Here is a 27,100-nt window from a genome sequence, read left to right as displayed (position 1 = left end):
ATATTTCTAAAAATTTCGACAATATGGAACACATTGTATATATTGATAAAGATTTATCATTTTTCTGCACCATCAATTTTGTATATCGAAATTTCTGAATGAATAATTAATTTAGTAATAAATTTATATGTTGCTAAGAATTATCGATAGAAGAGAACATTTTAATTTTATATGCTTGTTTAATGATTTCTGTGAATATTTTTAATGTATAAGGTTTAATTTTCAAAAAATAATGTTTAGATTTAAACATTTCAAAATGTGTAGGTAAAGAGTATGGAAAACTTTAGGATAATTCTTTGAATTTTTCGGGTCTTAAAAGAATTTTAGGTAAACTAAATTTTGCATGGCGTCAAGAGAATGACAAAAATGTTCTCCAGCTTTATGGAACAATGTCAAATGTTTTCTAACTCAATGAATTCTATGAGAAAATTGAAAAAAGATCACAAAATTTTTTAAATTCTTTCCTAAAATTTCAAAATGCGGTGTTAAAGATTTGAAAGCAACATCTTTTCATAACTTATAATTTTTGTAATTTTGTAAGTTTTTAAGGAAAAAAAAAGTTCTTGCAGTTATTAAGAAAAATAAAAATCTGATTGTAGAAACATTTTTCAAAATTTTAAAAATAAACAAAAATACGACAAATTCGAATAATTTAAAAATATTGGAACATTTAAAAATATTGAAAATAGAAAAAAAAGATTTTTTCCTGATTTATGAAAGATTTAGTATGATTTTTTATTTTTTTAAACGAACTCAAAGTCAAAAAATCAAAAAGAATTCGATGCATGTCAAAAAATTTCCTTATGTTTCTAAAAAGAGTAGGAGATTTTAAAGCACAATGTTTTAATCTGGCTAGATTAAAAAATAAAAATCCAGTAAATTCAAGAAATATTAAAAATATTTGGAGAGATTGAAAAATAATTCTAATCTGTAAAACATTTTTGAAGTAGCAGATTTTTTTAATGCCTTTTAATTAAAACTTTAGAAGCTTTAAAAGAATTTTGAATGTTTTCATGTAAATAAAAAAATAGTCTTAAAATTCCGATGAAAATTTGGAATATTTGTAATATGTAAATCTCTTTTATAATTTTCCCAAGAATCTTATAAAATTTATATTTGTAAAAGTTTAAAAACGAACTGGCAATACTTCTGTTATTGTAAGTATTTTTAATAATTGTGTCCCAAAAAAAATATTTAAAAAACATTCAGTGTTACATAAAATATGGTTTTACTTATTTCAAAAAAAAAATTCATCTAACACAATTTGTTATTTAGAAATAGTCTATTATGTTTTTAAACATAATAAATATAACGTTTCGTAATGTGTGAACACTACCTTATATTATATGACTCGTATGCCTGACTTGAAATTATATATACTACTTAAAATCCCCAAAGACTAATATTTGTTTCATGCTACTATTTAAAAAAAATATACTAATTTTCCAAAACTTCTCGGTAATGCAACTATTTTCTTTCTCTGCCTTTAAACATATTTTTAAATTTATTTGCTAGAATGGGTAAAATAACATCCAACATTTCAAAAATCATAATCGCCAAGGCTTCAAAGGATTTTAAAATTTTGAAATCTCTTTAATCATTCTAATGGATTTCTGTAAATTTGATGATATTTGAAAAAATCCAACGGCCCTAAATTAAGTTCAACTAATTTGAGGAATTTTTATTGTATTTGAAAAGATTCCAAGGGATTTTAGAAATTTTCAAGATTATTTCAATGAATTTCAATGAATTTCTGGAGAACTGTAGGGAGTTAATGAAATGAAATTACATCTAAAGGCACTTCTAGGATTTTTAAAATATGGAATTCATTTGATTTTATTGGTTTTCAGAGGATTTCAATGATTTAAATATTATTAAGAAAATTCAAAAGCAATTAAAGAATTTAAAGAGAATTCAAAAGGTCGTGTAGGTATCTGAATATTTGAAGTAATTTTTCCGATATTTTTAAAATTGTAAGGATTTCAAAGAATGTGTGCGAATGTGTAGCCTGATTTCTAATAAAAGCAACAAAAAAATTTAATCAATTAATGTGTTCCATTCAGATTTTTATTTCAATCATTCAAATTCGTAAAACCTCAAAAAATAACTTATTGGGTTTTATGAGTGAACAATTGAAATAAATAATTTTTGGGCATTCAACATTTTTTTGATGAAATGCAAGTAGGAATTTTGAGATCTATTTTCTCGCGATTTTGGAAAACTTGAAACGCCACGTATACATTTCTTCAACCATAAAAGCAAAATGATAAAATGTTTCTCTCGTTCAACCTGAAAATATAATATTTTAGGTTTCACATGCAGAATTTAAAAACAAAAAATGATGCGTTAAACCTAATTCGAAAAGAGTGTTTTGTCGCTCATCTTAAAAAATTGGAAATTCACCGAGAAATGTGTTTTTAAATTTCTAAAATTTTATTACTGTTCAGCAGACCAAACTGTAGGCACAAAATCTTTGACATGATTTTCAAATTGCAGAAAATTTTTGCTGAACCAAAAAAAGTATAACTTTTTTAACCCAGAATTTGAACAGAAGGTATTAAACCATTTCCGTTGCTTTTTTTCGAATGCCAAACTGCAAATTTTCTTTACTGGGCAGAAACTTTCCGATTAATTTTTAAATTTTCACTCCACCCTTTTCATTATATTATTTAACCCCACTTGTTCCTAAAATATTAAAGAAAATATGAAGAATTTGATAAAATTTTAAAAGACTTGAAGATTAATGAAAAAAGAACCAATTTCAAAATATATATATTTAATTAAGCAGAATTGAGTGGATTGAAAATAATTAATATGATTTAAAAAGAATGCAGCAAATGAGTTAAAAAAAGGAACAAGTTCAAGAGCCTCTGATGAAATTGAAAAAAATTTAGAGGAATATAATTTTAAAAAATTTCCATTGAATTGAGTAGAGTAAAAGGAAACAGAACTTCAGGAGAATTTAGCATAATCTCAGAGAATTGCAGTAAATTGAAAAAGCCAAAGAATCCAGTCAAATTCGAGCGAAGATTATGAAAAAATTGACGTAAATCAACAAACATTTAAGGTAAATTAAAAAAAAACTGAAGAGAATCCCATTGAATTCCAAAGAATTTGAGAGATTTCAGGATAATTTAGTAAAAATTTGGGGCAATCCAAGTGAATTCTATGAAACTCATAAGAAATTAAAATAAATTAAAAATAATGAAAGTGAATAGAAATAATTTTTGCTAAATTTATTAAAATGAGAAAAATTGAAGTTAATAGAATACGTGAATTACAATTTTATCAAATTTTTATGAATTCAAGGTAAATTTGAAAGTCTTTATGGAAGATTAAAAAAATAATTGAATAAAAGTATCCATTACATTTATTAAATTTGAAGTGAATTTCAGGGAATTGAATTAGGAACAATTCCAAAGAATTCAAAGAAATTTACAGGAACTTAAAAGAGTTTAAAGGAATTCGCAGGAATTCCCATGAAATTAAAAGATTTATAAGGAACTTATAAGAATTCTAAGTAATTCAAGAGGATTAAAAGGAATTCAGAGATTCACATGCTTTCAGAAAAATTAAAAAATCATTGAGTTATCTGTCTCAGATTATGAGAAGTGCATAAAGTAATATATTTTTTTAAAATGACTATAGCGAATTTCTCTTTAAAAAGTGATTAAAAAAGTGCCACTCATCTATACTACTTAAAACCCTTTAATGCTTATAACTAATTAAAATTACTTGCACTGCTTGGTGTTCCTTAAAGATGTATCAATAATCGGCTGACATAAAATCATCTATACTACTTGATAACCATTAAGGCTGACATTAAATTACTTATACTACCTGAATCAGCTCAATACTGTCATAAAGTTAAGTACACTGCTTGGCACCCTTTAAGGCGGTAATTGAATTACTCATTCAACTTAAAAACCCTTAAAGTTGACATGAAATTAGTACTTGCCATCCACTAAGTCTGACCGTTAAATTAATTATATATTTAAGTGTGCTACTTGATAACCTTTAAGGCTGACATGAAATTACTTTTACTACTCGAAACATTAATACGAAAAATAAATTAATAGTACTACTTAACCCCTCTTATTCCTGACATTGGATTACTTTTACTACTTAACTCCCCTTATGTCTGGTATGCATCAAGTCTGGAATTGAATTACTTCTACTATTTGAAACTACTTAAGAATTCCATAAAATTAGTTTTGACATCCATTTAGGCTGGTATTGGATTATTTTTACTACTTAACTCTCCTTGTGCCTGACAAACAGCAAGACTGACATTAAATTACTTCTACTACTTGAAACCCCTCTAGACTGATCTACAGTTACGTAAACTACTTGACACTTCCGAATAGTTGATACACAATTAGTTACACTACTTAAAATCCTTTAATGTTAAAATTTCATTGAAATTACACGATCTATTCAGAAATCCTGATACATTTATTAAGAATAAACTAAATTAAATTTGTGTATACTACTTGACACCGTTTGAGAGTGTTATGAAATTTCTTGCACTACTTGAAACTCCTTTAGACTGCGACTTAATTACTTCTACTGCCTGAGACCCTTTAAAGCTGAGATAAATGTAGTATTTGCTTTTCATTAGGGCTGATATTGAATTAGTTATACTAATTGATCCCCTGACGTCTGACAAAAATTACTTATACTACTTGAAGACCCTTAATATTTCCATTGAAATACTTATGCTACTTCAGTTTTTGCTCAGGATTGGTTTGTAGCTTGCACACAAACTTCGTCGCTTTTGCTAACGGGGAGAGGGCGATTAAGGACGAAATCCTCTTTTTATACTCAACAGTGACACCTTATCCAAGCTTAGTCTATAAAACTGACAAGACCACCGGACGTTAAATGCTCGGATGTGAAGTGCGAAGGGTAGAAAAACTCGGAAAAAGAGAAAAGAGGGAGAAAAGTGGCCGACTATAACGCTCATTCGTGGGGGTCGAGTTTCAAGAGGGCCTGAAAATGGGAGAGGTTTGACGTTGGTATTCCAAGTGGGGCGATGGGTGACGGTGATGTTGGGAGGGTTAAAAAAAGCTCCAGCAGTTATAGTGTAAAGTCGTCTAGCAAACAAGCCGGCCGAGTTCGCTGCCACGTTAATTCCCAGAGTTGCATTCTAATAAAAGTAATCGAGAAGTTTGGAGCGCGAGGAAAATAATGTCATAAAACCAACACGAGTTACCAGGAGCAACCATGCAGCCATGAAGCCATCCAGTCAGCTAGTCAGCATGCCGGGAAGTAAGTTTTGCAGTCGACGAGAGAAAAGGATGAAAAGGACTGGCTGGTTGCCGAAGCGAAAAACCTGGGGGCTGGGGGCTGAGGGCTCAGGAAATGGGGAAAGAACTGGGAGGCTGGATTGCTTCTGGAAGGGGATGAGGGTGACTTTTAAAGAGAGCGAAGTTGTACCTTCGATTTTCTTCTTTCTTCATCGAATTATGTGGGACAGCTCATTTTCTTGATTTCAATTCCACTTTCAACACCCTCCACTATATCTGAGAGCTTCATTATTTTCATTGGCGCTTCGGTCAAGCATCCAAATCAGTTCCATACTCGAGAAAATTCAATCAATTTTCGTAACAATCATGCGATTTGTTTGATTTTAATTGGGCACGTTTGTTACGTGCTGAAAATGTACCGGAAGCCAGGGCTAAGTGAAACTTTTCTTTAAGATTTCCTTAAAATATTAGTGAAAGAAATTTAAATGGGATAATAATTTTTTAAATGTAACGTTTCAAACTTGGATATCAAGGTAAAGTCAGCAAATTTTCTTAGTCCAGAAAATTCTGGAATTTTGAAAAAAGATGGTAAAAGTAAGGAAATTGTTTTAAGAAGCACTTCAAGTAACTGTCGAGCTTTAAGGGATTTCAATCAATTTTAAGGGATTTGAAAAAATGCAGAGGATTTGAAGGTGATCAGCAAATTTGTAATTAAAATCATTGGTTTAAAGGGATTTCACAGGTTTTTGGGGTGTCTTAAAAGATTGAATGAATTTTTAAGAGACTTAGAAGAATAACGGACCATTTTCAAAGATTTCAGACGATTTCAAATTATTTGAAATATTTTCGGGAATTTGAAAAAGTTCCCAAAATTTTGAATAGATTTCAATAATCTCAATAAATTTCAAAAGATGTTTGGTTATTTAAATTTCAAGAAATTTGAAAGAAGTTGAAATACTTTGGGGCGTTTAAAAAAACTAAAAGTCATTTTTTCAATTTAAACTTTTTCAGTCAATTCCAAGGATTTAAATAATTTAAAAAAGCTATTATTAAATAATTCACTAAAATGTTGGAAGATATCAACGATTTTATCGGATCTATAATGTTTTATTATATTTTTCAAGATTTCGCAGGAATTTATAATATTTCTAAGAATTTAAAATGAGTTTGAAGGATTTCCAAAGCTCTCAAGGTGTTTTAATACATTTTGTTCAATTCAGGAAATATAATATTTAATATAATTCTTCTGAATTTAATAATATGTTAATGGATTTCAGAAAATTTTAATTACAAAAATTAAGTGAGTTTGTAAGGTTTTACAGGCCTTTAAATGTTACAGTAGATATTTCAAAGTTTGAAATAATTACAAAATTTGACGGATTTCAAGGAATTTAAAAAATTTCAGGTTATTTTTTGAATTACAAAGAATTTTTAAGAGTTTTAGTCTTACTCTTAAACGGATTTGGCTTTAAGATATAATAATAATTACAAAATTTTAAGGCATTACAAAAGGCTTTACAGGATTTGAAATATCTTCGGGTGTTTTTAAAATACTTCAATAATTTAAAGCAAAAACAAAGGATTTAAAGTATTGAAGGTATTTTTAAAAATACCAAGTGATGCTGAAGTATTTCAAAAGTTTTTAAAGGATTACAAATATTTCAGGGTATTTTACAAAATTCCAAGGAATTTTCCATTTATTTGAGCCACTCAATGGAATTTTAAAGGATTTGGAATGTTTCAGAATGTTTCAAAAGATTTTAAGGAATTTTCAAGAGCTTTAGAAAGTTTCAAAATATTTAAACCTATTTTAAAGGATTTTCAACATTCTAGGGAATTTCGAAATATTCAAAGTTTGAAGTTTGTTTAGTGTATTTTAAATTATTTTATGGCATTTTCAAGAGATTGAAAAATGTGAAGGTATTTCTAAATATTTTGATGATATTGAATTATATGAAAAGCTGTCAATATAATAATTTTTTTAAAGGATTTATTCACAAGAAGTAAGAAATTTTGTTAGGTTTTAAAGATTTAAAACCCTTTTTAAATATTTACAGTCATTTATTTGACTTTATTTAGAATTTATCATGAATTCCTATTAATTTATACTGATTTTTTAAATTCATTCGAATTCTCCAGAATTATTTTGAAGGTTTTTTTAGTTCCCTTGAATTCTTTTAAATTCACGCACTTTGACTAAATTCAATGTTTTTTTGTTGTTTAATTTTTGCTTAATTCGTCCTGAAATCTTTTATACCCACCTTGAATTTTTATTAATTTCATAGAATTCTTTTAAGTTGTCCTCGATTTTTTAAAATCATATTTAAAAAACTGATTTCAACGAAATTTTTTTATATTCTTGCATGGTTTTCAATTTTCTTGATTTAGTGTTAAATTTCCAATGATTGATTTTAATTCCCTATACATTTTTATAAATTGAATTAAATTCTTTTGCTTTTTCATCAATTTTACTGAATTTGCTCTAACTTTACTGAAGTGCAATAGAATTTACTGGATTTTCAAAACCTATTTTAATTAATTTGAAATTATTGTAATTGAGTTTGAATTGCTTTATAGTCTTATTATGAATTAATTTAAAATTCGTTGAAATTCGCCAGAAATCCTTATAAATTTGATAAAATTCTTTTCAATTCTTTTCAATTTCAAAAAAAAAAATTAGTTATAATAATAATGCACATTAGTGTATTCTTGATTGGCTCTGTGAATAATAAATCAAAAGCTTATAATTTCAAATTGAATTATTTTTTATAACTTTTTGCACTAAAGGAAATATAGAAACCTTTGTACATTCGGCACTCATAATATTATAACACTTTTTTATATCCTTTTTTAATCTATTTTTACGAATAACTACCCCTAGTATCTCAATTTTTTTTCCAACACAAATTTTCTTTTGAAAGAAATAAATTTTTAATTTTGAAAAGAGGATTTGAGTATACAAACTAAAAAGTTATTAAATGAGATTATAGGATATACGTAATTTAAATCTAACATTTTTCTGCAGTAAGTTTAGATTTTTAGAATAAATATTTTTTTAAACTTATTTTTGTACTAAACACTAATTTGTACATTTTTTTTGTTTCAGGTGCGTATCAGTCATACACAGGATTATTTTAAATTCTAAAGTGAAATTTGTTCATCGCATTGGTATGTAAATCAAAAATATTTAATCAGAAAACTTTTCTTTAAAAAAAAAAAAATTCAAGGTTCATCCAAGTAATTAAATTTTTTACTAAAAATGATACATTTTCAACTAGAAATAAAATAGTTGAATTCTCAGTTAAAATTAATAATTTTTTATCCAACAAATTAATTTTGCGTAATATAAATTAAATTCTCGACGAATAACATTCTACCATAGTTTTTTATTTCTCTTGAACTAGTAATGGAATAGTTCATTTCTCAGTTAAAAATATTGATTTTCAACTAAAAAAATTAAATTTAAGCAATATAAATTAATTTTTCAACCAATTATATGAATTTTCAACCAAAATTGTTGATTTTCCATTAAAAAAAATAACGATAAAAAAAGTGGAATTTTCAAGCCACAAACTGACGCTTTAACAAAATGTTGAGTTTTCTATAAAAAAAAATAATTTTCCAATAAATAGTTGATTTTTTAACCAAAATTATAAATTTTCAGTCAATGAAACTGATTTTCGATTTATACATATATAAATTATTGAAAGATTTAACAAGTTTGTTTAAAATTCGTTTCTTATTGGTTGGAAATTCATTTTTCAAAGTGGAAATTTGATTGCTTTTTTAAAAGTTGAAGTATTTTAATAAAAATTAATTTAATTCATTCAAAAACCATGTCTTTTATTAAAAATTCAACTATTTTCTTTGAAATTGATTTAATCTATATTTAAAATTAAGGAATTGCAAAAATTTAACTATTTTATTATTTGTTGAAAAATGATCATTCTTAGTTCAAAATTTGACTTTTAAAAAAAATTTTTGTATTTTGTTGTACATGCATCTTTTTTGGTAGAAACGGAATGTTTTTCCAACTTTAAATTAACCTATTCCATATTGATTTGAAAATTTATTGTTTCTAGTTTAAACTTCAAATATTTATCGGAAGTTAAAAATTTTTCTTAAAATTTAACGTATTTTATCGCAAATTTAAATTTTAGGTAGTGATTTAACTTTTTAAATTAAAAATTGAATTACTCGTTTGAGCGTTTAACTATTTTGACAAAAATGCAGTTTGTTTCTTTGAAGACCCATCTCATTAGTTGAGAACTGAGATAGTCATTGGAAAATTGATTTTTTCTTTATTTTAAATTAATCTTTTTCAACTTAGAATTTAATTATTTTATTGATGGTTAAAAATTATATGATTTGGTTTGAAAATTCATGTATTTTCTTGTCAATTCATTTTTTAGTTTGGATGAAAAACACATTTTTTGGGCTTAAAAATGTAACTTTTTTGTTAAAATATTGTTTTTCTTGGTTGCGGGTTGCCTGGCTTCAATTTAAAATCTTTCTTTAAAAATACATCTTCGCACATTAAAAATTCATCCCTTTTTCTTGCAATGTCTTCTTTTCAGGTTAAAAAAGCCAACTGTTAAGGTTTCACCTAGGTTTTGAATTTTTTCTTTTGTTTTTAAACATTTTAGGTAAAAATTAAAATATATTTGGTTGAAATATCAAAACCTACATTATTTTTTGAGAATTAATCTTTTTGATTGAAAATTTAACTACTTAGTTAAAATTTATATTTTTTCATGTTCTGGTTTTCGCTCAGAATTAATATTTTATCAAATAGATTTTCATTTCTAAATTAAAATAAAAAACTTGCTTGAACGTTACTTGTGTAAAAATGTATTTCTTTTTGTTGGTAAAGACTTGTTGGCTTTCATGGATAGAAAATTCGTCTTCTGAATAAAAAATGAATTATGCTCTGAGAAACGCGTCTTTTTGGTTTGAAAATACAAATATTTGCTTGGAAATTCATATATTTTTTGTTGAAGGTTAATCATTTTGTTTAAAAATTCGACCATTCTTTACAAAATGCTACTATTTTGTTAAAAATTTGTCTCTTTCGCTTAAAAAGTGAACTATTTGGTAGACAATTATCTTTGTAGGTCTAAAATCGGATTACATGCTTACAACTTCAAATACTTTGTTTCAAATTTCATAATTTTGTTTAAAATTAAAATTTTTTGTTACAAACTCGTCTTTTTGGTATAAAAGTTCCTCCTTTTTGATAGAAATGTTGACTGTTTTCGTTAAAAATTGAACTGTTTTGTTGAAAGTTGATCTGCTGTGCTTGACGTTTCAACTGGTTTATCCAAAAAAAAAAATTAATTTTACGATTATTCATTAAAAATAATCATCTTCTTGTGAAAAATATCAGCTACTACATTTTTTATTAAAAATTAATCATTTTGATTGAAAATCAAACAACTGTCACTCTTGAGAGAGTAGAAATGTAGAGATTAATGTAAATCCAATATTGAGAAGCATCCCTTTTTTAAAGAGCCTCAGGGTTATTCGACGTGGCGCGAAAATAGCTGGGGACCTGTTTAAGAATTCTTCTTATGTCCTCTGGATAGCTCTCTTTCGATTTTTTCTTTGTCTCAATCTCCGCCAAGCTTAACCTCTCTAAATTTCAATGGATTACTTTCATTAGTTTCCTTTCCGATACTTTGTGAGGCTGTTTTAAATTGTGCTCACAGGCAAAAAAAGAAAGATTAGGGATGCATGTATATAGCAGATAAGGGGAGTGGGATGCTTCACTGGTGCTCTAAAAGAAATGGTAATTGAAGAAAGATTAATCGACGAGTTCAAGCGAAGAGATGCTTTAGGGTGTAAAACATTTTATACTATTTTACTTTTTATTTTATGTTTTTAGGGTAGTTACAAATTTTTTTATTTATTGTGGATTCGAATTTATGTTAAAATAAGGGGTCATCCACAATTCAAAAAAGGTTTTTTTCTCAAATTGAGCACTTATATCTTTTTTAAATAATTTTAAATTTTAAATTAAAATAGCAGGAATTTAAGGCGCTTAGGACTAAATATAATATATTACTCACGCGGAGTTGAATACATTATTAATTTAAATATCATCTTTTTTAATAAAAATTAAATTTTTTTGTTGAAAAGTTATCTGTTTTGCTTCATGATTTGTTAATACATTTTTAATCAAAGAGATGAATTTAAAACGCAAATTGTGAAGCTTTAACAAAAACAAAAAAACCAATTTTAACAAATAATAATAAATCATTTAAAAAAAAAAAATTATTATTATTAATTGAAATAATTTTTAAATATAAGCTGACTCAATAGATCTCAATAAAAAATTCAACTATTATTGATTGAATTTTAATTCTTTTTGATTAAAATGTTTACTGTTATATTTCTGGTTGAAAATTCATCTTTGGTAGTAAGAAAATGTTATTATTTGGTAGAAAATTAGATTTTTTCTAAATTTGACGATTTTGGTAAAAAGTATTTTTTTGTTGTTGTTAATTTGACATCTATGTTGCGAATCATATTTCAGGGTCAAAAACTTATATGTTTCTGAAAAAAAATATTCTAATATATTTCAGATTGAAAATTCAAGGTTTTAGATGGAATTTGTTTTCTTAGTGGACTTAAAATCTGAAATGCTTGAAAAGTTCAGTCATTTTTTTCAAATTATACTTATAGAAAAAGCAAATAAAATAAAAAAAGAGTTTTAGTTCATTTAATTTATTAAATTAAAATCTAATTCAAAAATAATTTTTGAAATAAAAATATTAAATCTAAAAAAAACTATCTATCTATTTTTTTAATAATCTAATATTTTTAAATTATGGGTGAAGAATTCAAGGCGTTTCGGATTATGTAAATATAATATAGTACACATGTTGAGTTAAGTACATTATTTAATTAAATATCATCTATTGTACTTATATTTTTTGTATTAAAAAGTCATCTGTTTTTGGTAAAAATTCTTAAAATTTTCAATAGGACAGATTAATTTCATACGCAAATTATGAATCTTTAAAATCTAAAAAATGCTCATTTTCAATAAAAAAGATAGTATTTTGAATAAAATGTTTTTTAAAACAAAATAATGAATTTAAACCCCCAAAAAATTTCAAAAATAGTTATTTTTTACATTGATTGTGATTCTTCAACAAAAAAAATAATTATAAACAAATAATTTAATTGTTTAATCTTCAACTAAAAACTATTAATTTAAAAATAAGAATAGAATGTTTGATACATTTTTAACAAAAAAAAAAGGAAAATTTTCCATAGAACAGTTGAATTTTCAGCGCAAAAATATTATTTTTTACAAAAAACCTAATTTTCGGTCAAATATAATTAGTACTCAACCAAATAATCATTTTGCGAAGAAATAATTTGTTTTCAATTCAATAATAAGATTTTCAACCGAAAAATGTGAATTCTGAACTTTTTCATTTTCTCAATTTTGGAACTGAGGTTTATAATTGTATTTGACTAAAAATCAAATTTTCAATAAAACTTTCTGGACAGCTCGGAGTATCTATTAATTTCTATAAACTTTGTGAATTGAAATAAATTTGCGACTTTTTTTTAAATGTTACAAAAATGGTTAGGTGATGAATAATCAAGATTATCTTGTGACAAGTAGTGAAGGGAGTTGTTTTCTTATAAATTTCTTTCTGCAAGGTTGACAATTTTGCCGAAACAAACCTCTTCTATTACGCAGATGAGATTTGACAGAAGCCATTTCCCACCTTCATATTCAGAATACTCTCACCAGCCCCTGCTCTCATTCTCTTTCTCTGCGTTGGAGAAAAATGATGTCGCAAATGACTTTGTGCTGAGATTACCCAACACCGCACAAATGGCTCAAGCACTAGGGACCTCAAGAAAAGGCACGATTGATCAGCTTAAATTACCCCGAACACAATTATTTAGTCTTGTAAAAAGAAATCTGGAATTTTGGGGCTGAAAAAGTTAAAAGTAATGTATTTTTTATGATAACAGAGAAATTAAGAAATTAGTGGTCATGCGAAAATTACGTTAGACGATTTGGGAGGATAACGAAATTGTGGAATATCAGCTTAAATTACCCTGAACTCAAATTTCGCCCAGAAACACGAAATCTGAAAGCTTAGGGGTAAAAAAGTTAAAAGTAATATCTTTTTTAATGATACAGAAAAACCTACGAATTTAGTGGTCATGAACAAATTACGTTGAAAGACTTGGGGGACGTGGAAAATTGGTAATATTAGATTAAATGACCCCGAACTCAAATTTCGTCCTGGAACACGAAATTCAGATTCTTGGGTATAAATAACTTGAAAATAGTATCACTTTTTGTAATTAGAGGAAATTTCAGAATTTAGGCGACAAGTGAAAATTACATTAGGCCACTAAGGGGGAAGGAAATATTTGAAATATCAGCTCGAATTACCCCGAAAACAAATTTTACCCTGGAATACGAAATTTGGAATCTTAGGGTTGAAGAATTTGAAAGTAAAATCGTTTTTATAATAACAGAAAACTTAGAATTTAGTGGTCGTGCACAAATTACGTTTAGCGATTTGGGGGGAAGGGCAAAATTTGTAATATCAGCTTAAATTATCCCGAACTCAAATTTCGTCCTGGAACACGAAATCACGATTCTTGTGTGTAAGGAAGTTGAGAGTAATATCATTTTTTATAATCACAGGAAACTTAAGAAATTAGTGGTCATGTACAAATTACGTTAGACGATCTCGGAGACCGGGGCAAATTTGGAATATCAGCTTTAATTACCCCGAACTCAAATTTCGCCCTGAAACACGAAATACAGCTTCTGGGGTGTTAGGAAGTTGTAAGTAAAATCACTTTTTATAATCAAAGGATACTTAAATATTTTGGGTTCATGTGCAAATCACGTCAAGCGATTTGGGGGGAACAAAAATTTGGAATATCAGCTTAAATTACCCCGAATTCAAATTTTGTCCTGCAAGACGAAATCTTTCTTCGTAAAAATTTTTTATACTTAGCTACAAGTTGAACGCCTTTGTTAAAAATTTACTTTCAGGTTGAAGATTCAATACCTTAGTTAAAAATTCATCTCTTTTCCTGAAAATTGCTCTATTTTGTTAAAAATGATTTTTTGTGAAAATTGTATTATTTTTAGATTGAAATTTAGTTATTTGGTTAAATTTAATGACTTTGTGTAAGTTCATTTTTTTGGTTAGAAAAATATTTTCTAGTTTAAAAATTTGTATTCTATTTTAAAAATGTAAGTAATTGTATGCAAGTTTACCTCCTTTGTTACCAATTCCTTTTTATTGCTGATGATTTATTATATTAGTTTTTTTAATTTAATAGTTTTTCCTCAACGTTTTGTTGTTAGTAAGCAATTTTTTAACCGTACCAAGATAATCAAGATGATTCGTCAGCTGCTCATTTTCGTAATTTTGTTTATAAAAAACTGCAATATCATTTAAATTTAAGAAAAATGCAAAGTAATAAAATCAGATCGTGAGCTGTTGAAAGAATGTTCATTAAAATTTAATTTCAGTCAAGTACCTTAATAAACTTTAATTGCAAAGTTGTTATCAGCTCCTAAATTTAAAGCTTATTACCAGCCTTTAAAGCGAATTGCAGAATTTCCACATCAATTCAGGTGAAATATGAAAGTTTCTTAGGTAGTCTAAAATTAATCTCACTAAAGTGACATTGAAATTGGTTGTTGCATTATTTCTTTGCAGCTGAAATTCACAATTATCTTAATATGTAAGAGGAATGAGAAATTGAAGCACTCCAGCTGAAAAATATAACCTTTCAAAGTTCTTACCTATTTTCTTGATTGCTTGCATTAGTGCGTGAAAGGAAGCCTGCGCAGAGAAACTTTTCTCGTTTGGAACTCTTTAGTATAATCTTTTTTTCCAAAGATGCCGTTCCCTTTTATTTGTGGACTTGGAAAAGTAGATTAGCATCTTCTATCTTCTGAACGTGCCAAATGCCACATAAATATTTTCTCGCTGATGTAAAATGCAAATTGGGAAAGTCATTGGTTAAGTTCTATTCATTCCCGCAAAGAGGATCAGCTTTATTAGTTTTGATTTTTGTAGAAATAATTTTATTTATCAACTTTAAATTGTTTAAATTGTTGTCTCAGAAAATAAACGTAGCTTACAATAAGTTGATGCGGGTACGATATTGAATTGAATATTAAACGGTTTAAATTTATAAGGGTTTGAATCTGAAGTTATTGAATTTTCAACGAAATAGTTGAATTTTCAAATAAAAAAGATTAATTATCTGCAAAAAGGTATGAGTTTTTAATAAGGGGTTGAGCCTTTAATCTTAACGTTCGAGTATTTATAAACAGTTGACTTTTAAATTTATTAAGAAAAATTTTAAAATAAAAATTTGAATTTCGCAGCCGCAATAGAATAGTTAAATTTTCAGTTGAAAAATTCTCGACAACAATGTAATAGTTGGTATTACAACTAAAACAGATTAATTTCAAACAAAATAATTGTTTTTAATAAAAAAAGATGAAATTTCCCAACAGATGAATTTTTAAACCAAAGAAACGTATTTTCAAGAAAGAAAGATTTTTGTGTCAAGGTGGAATTAAATTTAAACTAATTTGTTACAATTTTAACAAAAATCGTAATTATTTACAAAACAATTGAATTTTTGAATTAAAAATCATATATTTTTAATAATGAATGCAATAGATATATTGCAAGTTAAAGCAGTTCATTTAAACAAAATTAATTTTGAACAAAATAAATATATTTTTTACGAAAGAGAGAAATTTCTTACTACTATAATAAACATTTCACTATACAAAATATATTTTCAACAAAAGAGATTAACCTAGTAGTTAAATTTTGGCCTAAAAAGATGCACTTATATCGTAGAAATAAGTAAATGCTTAACTAAAATGATGAATTATTAACAAAGCAAATTACATTTTAAAACAAAAACATCGGAATTTAACAAAAAATTATACAAAGAATCAAATAGTTTGGCCAAAACAGATGAATTTTTCGATCAGTAAAATTTGAAACAAAAAATTATAAAATTTTCAAGGAAAAATTAAATTTTTGACCAAATAATCTGAATTTTCACCAAAATAATGGAATGTTTAACTCCGAGAGACGAATTTCCTAAGAAAGAGATGGATTTGTAAGCAACGAACCTAACTTCTTCACAGAAAAGCGAATATGCATATTATAAATGTAAAAAAATTAATAGTTAATAAAAAACCAGAATTTGCAACTGAATAGTTAAATTTGTCATCGAAGAGATGAATTTTCGAATAAAATGGTAAGCCATGAACAAAGAAAAAATAGGTTTGCAAGAAAGAAGAGATGAATTTTCGACTACAATGATAAACCTTCAATAAATGAAAATTAAATTTTAAACAAAGACGCTTAACTTTTAACTGAGTATTTGAATTTTCAACCAAAAATATGAATTCTCAATAAAACTGTAATATTTGATAATTTAACAAATCAAGATTTTAATTTTAAATATAGAAGCAGTCGAATTCAAGAAAAAAAGATGAATTTTCAAGCAAGTAGTTGGATTTTCTACTAGTCCGTTCTAGTCCAGTCTTGCCTCGTCTCGTATAGTATAAGCTCATCTAGTCTAAGCTAACCTAGCCTGATGTATTCGCGTCTTGTAGCTTCACGTATTACGTAGCCAAAAATCGTCTATTTCAGGCTGGTCTCATCTCGTCTTGTTTCGTCTAGGTTACTGTTAGCGGGTCTCGCCTCGACTCGTCTCGTCTCGACTCGTCTCGTCTACTTTCTTCTAGCCTAGGCTGTCTAGTTCATTCCAGTCTGTTGTCGCATCAAATACTTTAATTTAGGCTCGTGCTACTTTGGTCTAGTCTGAGCTGTTCAGTGTAGTTTCGTCTCGCTTCGCCTCGCCTCTTTCAGTGTAGTTTAGGCTAGTCTCGTCTCATCTCGTCTATTTTCGACTCTTTAATTTAGGCACGACTAGTCTAGTATCATCCGTTTTCGTCTACTCTAGGCTTCTAGTGTAGTATCATCTCGTTGCGGCACGTATAGCCTAGTTTATTCTCGCCTCGTCTCGCATTTAGTCTAGTGTAGACTGTCAAGTTTAATGTCATCTGGTTTCGCCTTATATAGTCTAGTTTAGACTTGCCTCGTCTCGTCTAGCCTCGTTCAGTCTTATCGCGTCTTGTCGCGTCTCGTCTACTTTCATCTAGACTAGGCTGCCTTGTTTAGCCTCTTCTCGCCTCACCTCTCGTAGTCTGGTTTAGACTCACCTCGTCTCATTTAGTCTCGTCTCGTCTTCCGGGAAAAGATGATATCTCTAGTTTAGTCTTGTCTCGTTTCGTCTCGTATAGTATAATTTTATCTCACCTGGTCTCGTCTCGTCCAGCCTTGTCTCGTCTCATCTTATTTCATCTAGATTAGGCTGCTTAGCTCATTCGTCTCCTAGGAAAAGTCTGTAATAGACGGATGCAGAGACGGAATGCTGATTAAAAAGAAAAAGTGGAGAATAGGGAAAAGAGCATTAAGTCGTGGCTAAACTTGATCCGTAGAATTTCCATTTCATTCGCGCTAAATAACTGTGAAAGTGATTACGTGACATCTTCGACCAAATCAGACAGGAAAATCGCCTATCTTTTCATCGATGGGGAGGACTCGGTTCAACACCCGTGTCGGGAAAGTCGTCGGGCCATTCGCAGAGTCCAGTTTAGTTCATGGAAAGTGGAGTTGACTCTACGGAAAGATTCGAGTGAGTGTTACTGAATGAGGGTTGGAAACAAGGGGCAATGAAAGTAGGCAGGGTATCTATCGGTGGACCTCGATATCTTGTCCAATCCGTGTGTGATTCGAGAACATGAACTGAATCACAAGCAGAACTGCTCTTCGCGTCGATTCGAGAGAACAGCCGCGGGTGCTCTGGCATTGTATCGCATTGTTCTACTGGAATATACGAGTAACCCTCTGATCCTCAACATTTCCTCCACCATTTCCTGTAACTGTAAGTCTGTCGAAAGGACCGAAGCAAACTTATTGTCTAAGCCTCTTCCCGGATCCCAAATCACAATAACTGCATCGAGTTATCCTCGAAGTACATAAGGGGCCATCCACAAAATATGTAAATTTTTTACTTAAAAAAAGTAATTAATCAAGGAGTATTAAAACTTAAATCAAAGTCCAGTAGAAATATAATCTGTTCAAGTAAGATTTTTGCATTTTCAACAAAATAAATACATTTTTAAACGAAAAAGTGAATTTTCCACTCGAAGGAAAATTTTGTACAAAACAAAAATAAATAAAAATTTCCAAGTAAAGAAGATAAATTATCTACTAACAAGAATTATTTTTCAATCAAACAGATGAATTTTCGACTAAGAAGATTAATTTTGTACAAAAAAATGATTTAAAAATTCAATAAATTAATTTGTCACCACATAGTTAAATATTCAACTAAAAAGATTAGTTTTAAACCAAAAATGAAAATTGGAAACTAAAGAAAGAATCGGATAAAATTAATCGTTTCAACCGATTATTGAAAATTGTAAAAATGGATACAAAAATTAATCAATCAGCTCAAAATAATCAATTTAGAAATAATAAATTATTATACTACTTGAAATTCCTTAAGTCTGACATAGAGCAGTAATACTGCTTGACACCCGTTAAGGCTGACCTTTGATTAAAGTGACTTTCACTTCTCGGAATTCCTTATGTATCTATCGAGAAACTTAGCTTTCCTTGTGTTTCACACTCCTTGATATATTCAGAATTGGCTGACCTAACGTGACTTGTACTACTTAAAACTAACTATGGCTGTCATATAAGGGTACGTAAGTAAATTACGCAACGAATTATTGATAATCTCTGGACCCCCCCCCATAAAAATGGAACCCTAAAAAATTTAAAGTGCCCCCCCCCCCCACATGAACATGATCTAATTTAAGTGCGGCCTAGAAAGGGCAATCCATAAATTACGTAGCACATTTTTTCTAGTTATTTACCCCTTCCTTTCTATGCCACACATTTTAACAAAATAGTGTAGACCCCCCAACCTACCCCTTCGATATTATGTAATTTTTAAAAATATTTTCAGCTTTGCCATATTAAATATAATAAAATCCAACGAATAAATCAACTCAATCATTTTTAATGTTCAAAATACAAGAATTTTTATTTGCAAATCTTAAAACTTGATGAATTTTACATTGCAAACCTTCAACTTTGAGCTAGATCATCCTAGAACAAATTTTTTAATCATAACATTTTAAATTATAGACATTTTCAAATTAAAAAATAAATTTTTCACAAAAAAAGCGATTTTCTAACGAAATGGTTCAATTTTTAACTTTTGACTTGAAAGTAAGCAGTTGATTTTTCAATTTGAAAAAACTAATTAAAAAAAAACTTATAATAGTTCATATTTCAACCAAAAAGGATTTTAATTTGAAATAAAAAATATTTGAATTCGACTGAATGAGACGAATTTTTTACAAATCATTTGAATCATCAATACAAAAATATTGCTATTTAACCAAGAAGCTGCATTTTTTAATTGAATTTGAAACAAAAAGTTGATTTTTTACCGAAGAGATTAATTTTTATCAAATATTTAAATTTTTAATCAAACGAATATAATTCTGAACTAAAAATATAATGGTCGACTTATCAATCACAAAAATGAACTTTTAAGAGAGAATAGTAGAATAGTAGAATAGGGAGAAAAGTGTGATGTTTAATACATGTAAATGATGTTCAAACCTTCAAGATTATTCTTAACTATACTGATGTAAGCCAATCTTTAAAAATGTCCTAAATTTATCCAAATTTATCACCAGGAAACGTAATAAACAATGTTATCGAATGAAAAATATGTCTAAAGAATTTAATACAATTACTTCTTTCGCTTAATAACATTTTCGTTATGACCATAACTGCTTTTACTACTTAAAAAATTTAATAATAAGAATAATAAAGTTTCTTTATTTGTTTTTAGTCAACCTCATTGAACTATATAAGAAAATCTAATTTTAAAGTTACGAAAGGTTTGATTTCATTTTAAAAAAGTAGTCAAAGTAAGCGACGGGTGCCATCAAAACGGGGTTCATAGTCTATTAAGACGTTAATTAATTTCTTAAAATTTTCGATTTCCATAATTTCTTTCTCCTTAATTCATCCTTCGCTTCTCCCTTCACTGATTTATTTCTTCCCTGCTCCTATTTTTTTTAGATAATACTCCCCTTTACCAAACTATACCTACTTCTCCACCCCTCCTTTCTTACCTGTTTCCATACTCCTTCCTCATTTTTATCCACCTGCGTTACTTTCTCTATCCTCGTTTCACCGCATTTCACCCTTTATCTCCCTTTCCCAACTTCTTCCATCTCTCTTGGTTTTCCAACTAATACTACTCTTCTCCTACCATCCTGTTACACCCCTTTTTTCCTTCCCTTCCTAACGATTATCCTCGCCACTTTCCTAGTCGTCAATTCCCCTTCCATACTCAAACTCTTACTTACATTCACCTTACTTAATTCTCCTTTTATCATTTTCCACTACTTCTCCCACTTTTTTCTTATTTTTTCTCACTTCCACTACATCATCTCTCCTTATTTTGACGCCAATTACTCTTCGTCCTCCTTCCATACCTTGTCTACCTCTCCTGGTTTTTCCAGCTAATACTAACCTTTTTCTGCTATCTATTACAGCCATCTCTTTCTCTCCCTTATTTACAATTATTTATAAATATTTCCTCTACCTTCTCTCACTTACTTTCACTTCACCTACTTCCTATCTCCTCATTTTTCCTTACTTCCGCCACTTTACCTTTCTTTATTTTCACTATTTCACATCCTCTCATTTTGCTCTGAATTTCCCCCTCCCATTTCCCTCTCATCCCCCACTTCCCCTCCATTCACTTTTCCTTATGTTTTCTACTTTCCCTTACGTCCACTACTTCCCTTTCCATTGATATATCGCGAGGTTTTGTTTTAATCATCAAAAGACAGAATTAAAAATAAAAAATGCTTTTATTGTTGTTGAAAAATTGGTTATTACTCATTTTTGGATAGGACGAAAACTACAAAGAAGCCGGAAAAAAGTGATTAGAGAAAATTGGTTTGCCCAGAAAAGAGATAAAAATTTGTTTGTCATTTTTGAATATAATGTCTAGTTTTTTCAAGCATAAAAAATAACATTAAAAATAAAAAAAATAAATTTTCGTAAAAACGACGTGAGGTACGAAAAAAAATAATAAACAAAAATCGTACGCCTAAGAAATATCTATAAATTTGAAATTAATCTATTTGTGATAGACGCTGCAGTATTTGTTTCAATCGTCAAAAACAATTAAAAACAGATATTTTTGTTTGCAAAAATACAACAAGGTACAAAAAAATTATTAGGCGAAAGCTGATCACCGAAAAAAGAGTTACAAATTTTTTATTAACTACTGTTGGATAGGACGAATATTTTATCTTTTAATCGTAAAAAATAAGATTGAGGCCATTAATACCATTTTGCGGTATGCAGTAATTTCTATAATTGGCGCATATATTATTTCAGCCAATGAGCGAAGAAGTTTAGAAAAAAATTTTATGACACGTAAGTAGCATATAATAGAACTTTGGGGTAATTGATAGAGAGTTACTATATTTGATTGGCCAAATTACCATAAATTACCAAAAATTCACAAAAATTCATAGAAATTTTCACATGTAATTTTGCGTGATTTACCTTCAGTTTCGATAAATAACCTGTAATATTACCATTAAATATCTAAAAATTTCATGAATTTCCGGAAATATATCAAAATGTTTAAAATTGAATTTTGGATAATTTATGGTAAGTTACCATATTTAGCTGTAAAATTAACATAAATCACGAAAAATTTTCATGATTTTCCGGAAGAATGATTAAAAGTTTTAAAATTGAATTTAGGGCATTAATGGTAATTTTACATATTTACCTGTAAAATTACCATAAATGACGGAAAATATCCATAAATTTTCGGAAATTTACAAAAATGATTAAAATTGAATTTTTGGCAATTTAAGGGAAGTTGCCGTATTTACCTATAAAATTACCATAAATGACTGAAAATTCCTATAAGTTTCCAGAAATTTATCAACATTTTTCAGTTGAACTTTGGGCAATTCATTTTAAGTTACCATAAATTACTTATAATATTACCATAAATTATCAACAAATTTTGGGAAATTTAGAAAAATGTTAAAAAGGTAATTTTAGGTAATTCCATGCATATTATCATGTTTACCTGTAAAACTACAAAAAATGACCTAAAATAAACATAGAAAGTATATTAATGAGATTAAAATCAAATTTTAAATCCTTTTTAACGTCCAATAATCAAGTTAATGTGAAGAATTCCTGAAAATCGAAACAAGAATCTAACGAAAAAATTTGGACAACCACTATAAAATGTTCCCATTGCAATCTGAAAAAATGAACGTTTTTCTCTCCCACTTTTCCCCTAAAGAAAAAAAAAAGAAAATTCGTTTTACATTTGGAAAAAAATAAAAAATATATAAATAAAAATATAAAAATATATAAAATAAATCAAACGAAATAATATAATATATTTGTTACAATATAATTTTCTAATTCAGAACAAAATTTAATTTCAATAATATAATATAATTTTTTTGATATAATATATAGAATAATATTGATTTTTTTTACCTAAAATTCCTATAAATGTCCAGAAACTTCTAAAAATGGTTAAAATTCAATTTTGTGCAATTGACGGTGAATTACCGGAATTATCTGTAAAATTACAATAAATGACCGCAAATTTCCATAAATTTCCTGAAGTTTATGCAAATTTATAAAATTTAATTTTTTGGTAATTTATCTTCAAGTTCTAGAATTTACCCGTAATATTAAAATAAGTTAACAACAAATTTCATAAATTTCCGGAAATTTATAAAAATATTTAAAATTGAATGTTAGTTAATTCATGGTATCTTACCATCTTTACCTGTGAAATTACTATAAGTGATCAGAAATTTCCATGAATTTCCGGAAATTCATAAAAATGTTAAGAATTGAATTTTAAAAAATTTATAGTAAGTTTATAGTAAGTACTTATAAAATTAGCATGAATTACTGCAAATTTCGATAAATTTTCGGAAATTTATAAAATTTATAAAATGAACGTTTTTCTCTCCACCTTTTCCCCTAAAAAAAAAGAAAAAAAATTCGTTTTTCATTTGGACAAAAATAAAAAAAATATAAATATAAATAAAAAATATATAAAATAAATCAAACGAAATAATCTAATATAATATATTTGTTACCTTTAAAATTGACTTTACCTTCGCAAAAAAGTGTGAATTGCAGAGTTTCAATTGTAAAATTTATAACCATTTGGCGTAATCATAAAGTAAAGTCTTTGAAACGATAAGGAGTAATGCAAGAGAGAATTGTTTTTGGTGCTTTAAACAAGGAAACTTTTATTTTCAAATATGCATTTTTTCCTATTGAGCTTGGTTACATAGTTTGGAAAGGCTGGGGAGACATTGTTATAACAGTTTTATGGTTCTCTTCTGCATTATATCTACCCTTTCTCTCTCTTTTCCCTGGAGAAGTTGCTGCAAGAATGGACGAAACTTATCTCGTTTCACTCTCAAGGGCCGATATTTATGGTGCGAACACGCCAAAGCTCACTAGAGTTCTACTTCCATCATCGAAACGACTCCACTCCAAACCGAATCCATTCGCCATTATTCGCCTTCAGTCATTTTAAAGCTGCGCTTTCATTCTAATTGTTCCCAATTTCGATAATTAATTTTTTTTTAAAGCTTATTTTGAAAATAATGCGCGAAAATATAGATTTTAAGGGAATAAAGTTCTTCCTACACAAAATATTTCCTACACAGAATTTAACACTTATATTTTTTCTACGCAAAATATTTTTTGCGCGGAATATATTCTACACAAGAAAATATGGAAATTATTTTATTCTGAATATATTATCAAAACATTCTACACACAAATATTAAGTCTAATATTTTGCACTAATTATTCCATTTTTTTTCAAATTTTATAATCTCAAAAGCTACCACAAAATTTGGTGCAGTATTATTATTACTGTAGTTTTCAATTCTTGTACAAGAAAAAACAGATTTTTGACTCCATAGAAATTTTTTTATTCAAAATGCAATTGACTTTTTCAATCGACAATTTTTTTATAAATAAAACAAAAACTGTTTGGATACAATTCAGGTCATTTTTATCTTTTTTTTTAATGCATCATAATCTTAATAATCGTTTTTGAAATTCCAGATTTATTATTAAGCAACCTTTCACTTGTTAAACAAGTTATGAATTTAAAAATGATCGTTTATAAAAATCTCAGAATTGACGTTGCTGGATTTCGTCTTATTTTTTCGCGGCACCGTACAGTGAGGGAAAAATAACTTTTTTAATTAAAAAAAACGCACAGGTTACCTATTTTATAAAAAAAACTAATAAAATTGTGTACAAAATTTTCCATTCTCAATTAAAATTACTGACGTAAAAAATAAAAGAACTTTTCGTCGACAAATACCTGAATAGTATATTTGTTTATTAAATTTTCTTTATAACATTCGCAAGAATAATCTTAAGAGTAATTTTTTCACAATGATATTTTCTCCATCCAAACTTCTTGGATTAAACCCTAAAAGAAAAAACGTCAAATTATTTTAAATTATAGAAAACTCACTTTTAACAAATGATTTATTTGTAAAAATTGTTTTTTTATTATATAGTGATATAAAGTTTTCAAACAAAGATGACTGAATATTGACCCCAAAAGACGAATTTATAACGCAATTTATCAATTTTTAACTAATTATTTCAATTTTCAGCTAAAAATTTAAGGTTTCGACCAAAAATGGAATAATTTAATTCTCAGAAGAAAAAAAAATTAAATGCAGTCGAAAAAACGCTCCAAAAAATTAAGTTTTTGAAAAATTAGTTAAATCATAAATCAAAGAAATGAATCTTCATCAAAATAGTTAAATAATTATAAATCATGAAGGAAAAAAAATTGAAATTAAAGTTATTCAACTTGCATGTGTGTAATTAAATTTAAAGGAAATAGTTTAATCTCCGTTTAAAAAGATGATTTTTTAAACCCAAATGTAATAGTTGATATTCGAACCGATAACAAATTTAAATTTTTAATAAAAAATGGAATAAATTTTAAACAAATAGTGAAATTTCTAACAAAATAGTTGATTTATAAATTAAAACACAGTATAATTTTAGCCAAAAGGATTAATTTTCCATAAAGCAGTGCTACTTTTAACTAATTAGTATAATTTTAAAGCAAAAAAAGATGACTCTTCCATCAAATACATAATTTTTAAAGAAAAGTTTTACATGTTTGTCTAAGAAAGATAAATTTATCGCCAAAAATGAAATAGTTATTATTTTAGTTGAAGAAATAAATTTGTAAATGAAAAAACGTCTTTTTACACATTAGTTACATTTCAAAACAATGAAATTTTTTCACAACTAAAATAATAAATCATGAACTAAGAAAATAAGGCTCAACTAAATAGGTGAGTCTTCAAAGTAAAATATTAATTTTAGACGAAAAGGATTCACCATGAAACAAAACAAAAAAAGAATTTTCAGCGAAGTGGTTCAATTTTCAACCAAAGGAATAATTTTTTCTGACACATAAATTAATTTTTAACGAAAAAGATCATTTTTCTTCAATAAAAGACAAATTTTTAACAAAATGTAGCAATTTCAATGCAAACAGTGAAATTTTCAACTATAGAAGATACATTTTTAACAAAGAATGTTATACTTAAATTTTCAGTTAAAAATAATTTGTAAACAAACTCAAATTCATCATTAAAAAATCATTTTTTTTCTCTGAAGAAGAAACAAGTTTTCAACAATATAGTTAAATTTTTAGCATAAAATTTAGAACAAGAGATTAAAGTGTTCACCTAAAAAAATTAATTGTGTACCAAAAATGGAATAGTGAACTTTGTCGTTTAAAAAATTAATTATAACAACAAAATTTTTTTTACAAAATAGTTAAACTTCAAAAGAAATAAATTCTCAACTAAACTTACGAATTAAAAAAATAGCAATTTAAAGAAAACTAATTTTTTATCTTAAATGATGAATCTTCAATGAAGCAAATTAATTTCTCATGAAGTAGTTAATCTTGCATGCAAGAAGTTGAATTTTTGATCGCATAATTTAATCTGAATTCGAAAATTAAACAAAAATTTAATCTTCATTAAAAAAAGATGAGTTCACAACAATAAGTGTGATAGACGATATTTAAATAAAAAATAAAAAAAGATTACCTTTGAACGCTGTATTTGCATTTAAAACAAAACAATTGAATTATCAATTTTCTAGGAGTTATTTTAACATCTAACCAAGTAGTAATAGTATAGTTATAATATTATTATATTCAACCAAGAATTTAAATTTCCAATTAAAAAATATAAATTTTCTAAAAAATTAATCTTCAACTGAAGAAATAATTATTTTTAACAAAGCAGTTCAATTTTAAAATAATGGAATTAATTTTTAACTGAAATGTTTAATCTTAAACTAGAGAAAATAAATTTTCAACCAAATAGTTTTGTTTCAAACGAAAATATTTATTTTAGGCAAAGAATATTAATTCACTCCTGGACCAGCAGAAGCATTTTTTTCAAATAATTGTAAATAATTTTTGCATTCAATCAAAAATGATTGGACTTCAACAGTTAATCCAATAAAAAATAATGGTTTAAATAAAAATTATAGTTTGAAGAGATGGACATTTTGTTTAGAAAAGAAATGAAATTTCTTACTGTACACTTTTAGGTTCCATTTTTGGTTCCA

At 27.3% G+C, this 27,100-nt stretch overlaps 1 protein-coding gene across 1 annotated transcript in view; it reads left to right on the top strand.

The window, feature by feature from the left end:
- The window catches only part of LOC117167828 (basement membrane-specific heparan sulfate proteoglycan core protein-like), a 326,460-nt gene that overhangs the window by 173,637 nt on the left and 125,723 nt on the right, over positions 1 to 27,100 (top strand). The gene's annotated exons all lie outside the window — the stretch shown is intronic.

This window comes from Belonocnema kinseyi, chromosome 2 (genome assembly GCF_010883055.1).
Source record: "Belonocnema kinseyi isolate 2016_QV_RU_SX_M_011 chromosome 2, B_treatae_v1, whole genome shotgun sequence".
In the NCBI taxonomy this organism is placed as follows: Eukaryota; Metazoa; Arthropoda; class Insecta; order Hymenoptera; family Cynipidae; genus Belonocnema; species Belonocnema kinseyi.
The sequence above is the reverse complement of the archived record's forward strand: the minus strand, read 5'-3'. Positions and strand labels throughout refer to the sequence as shown.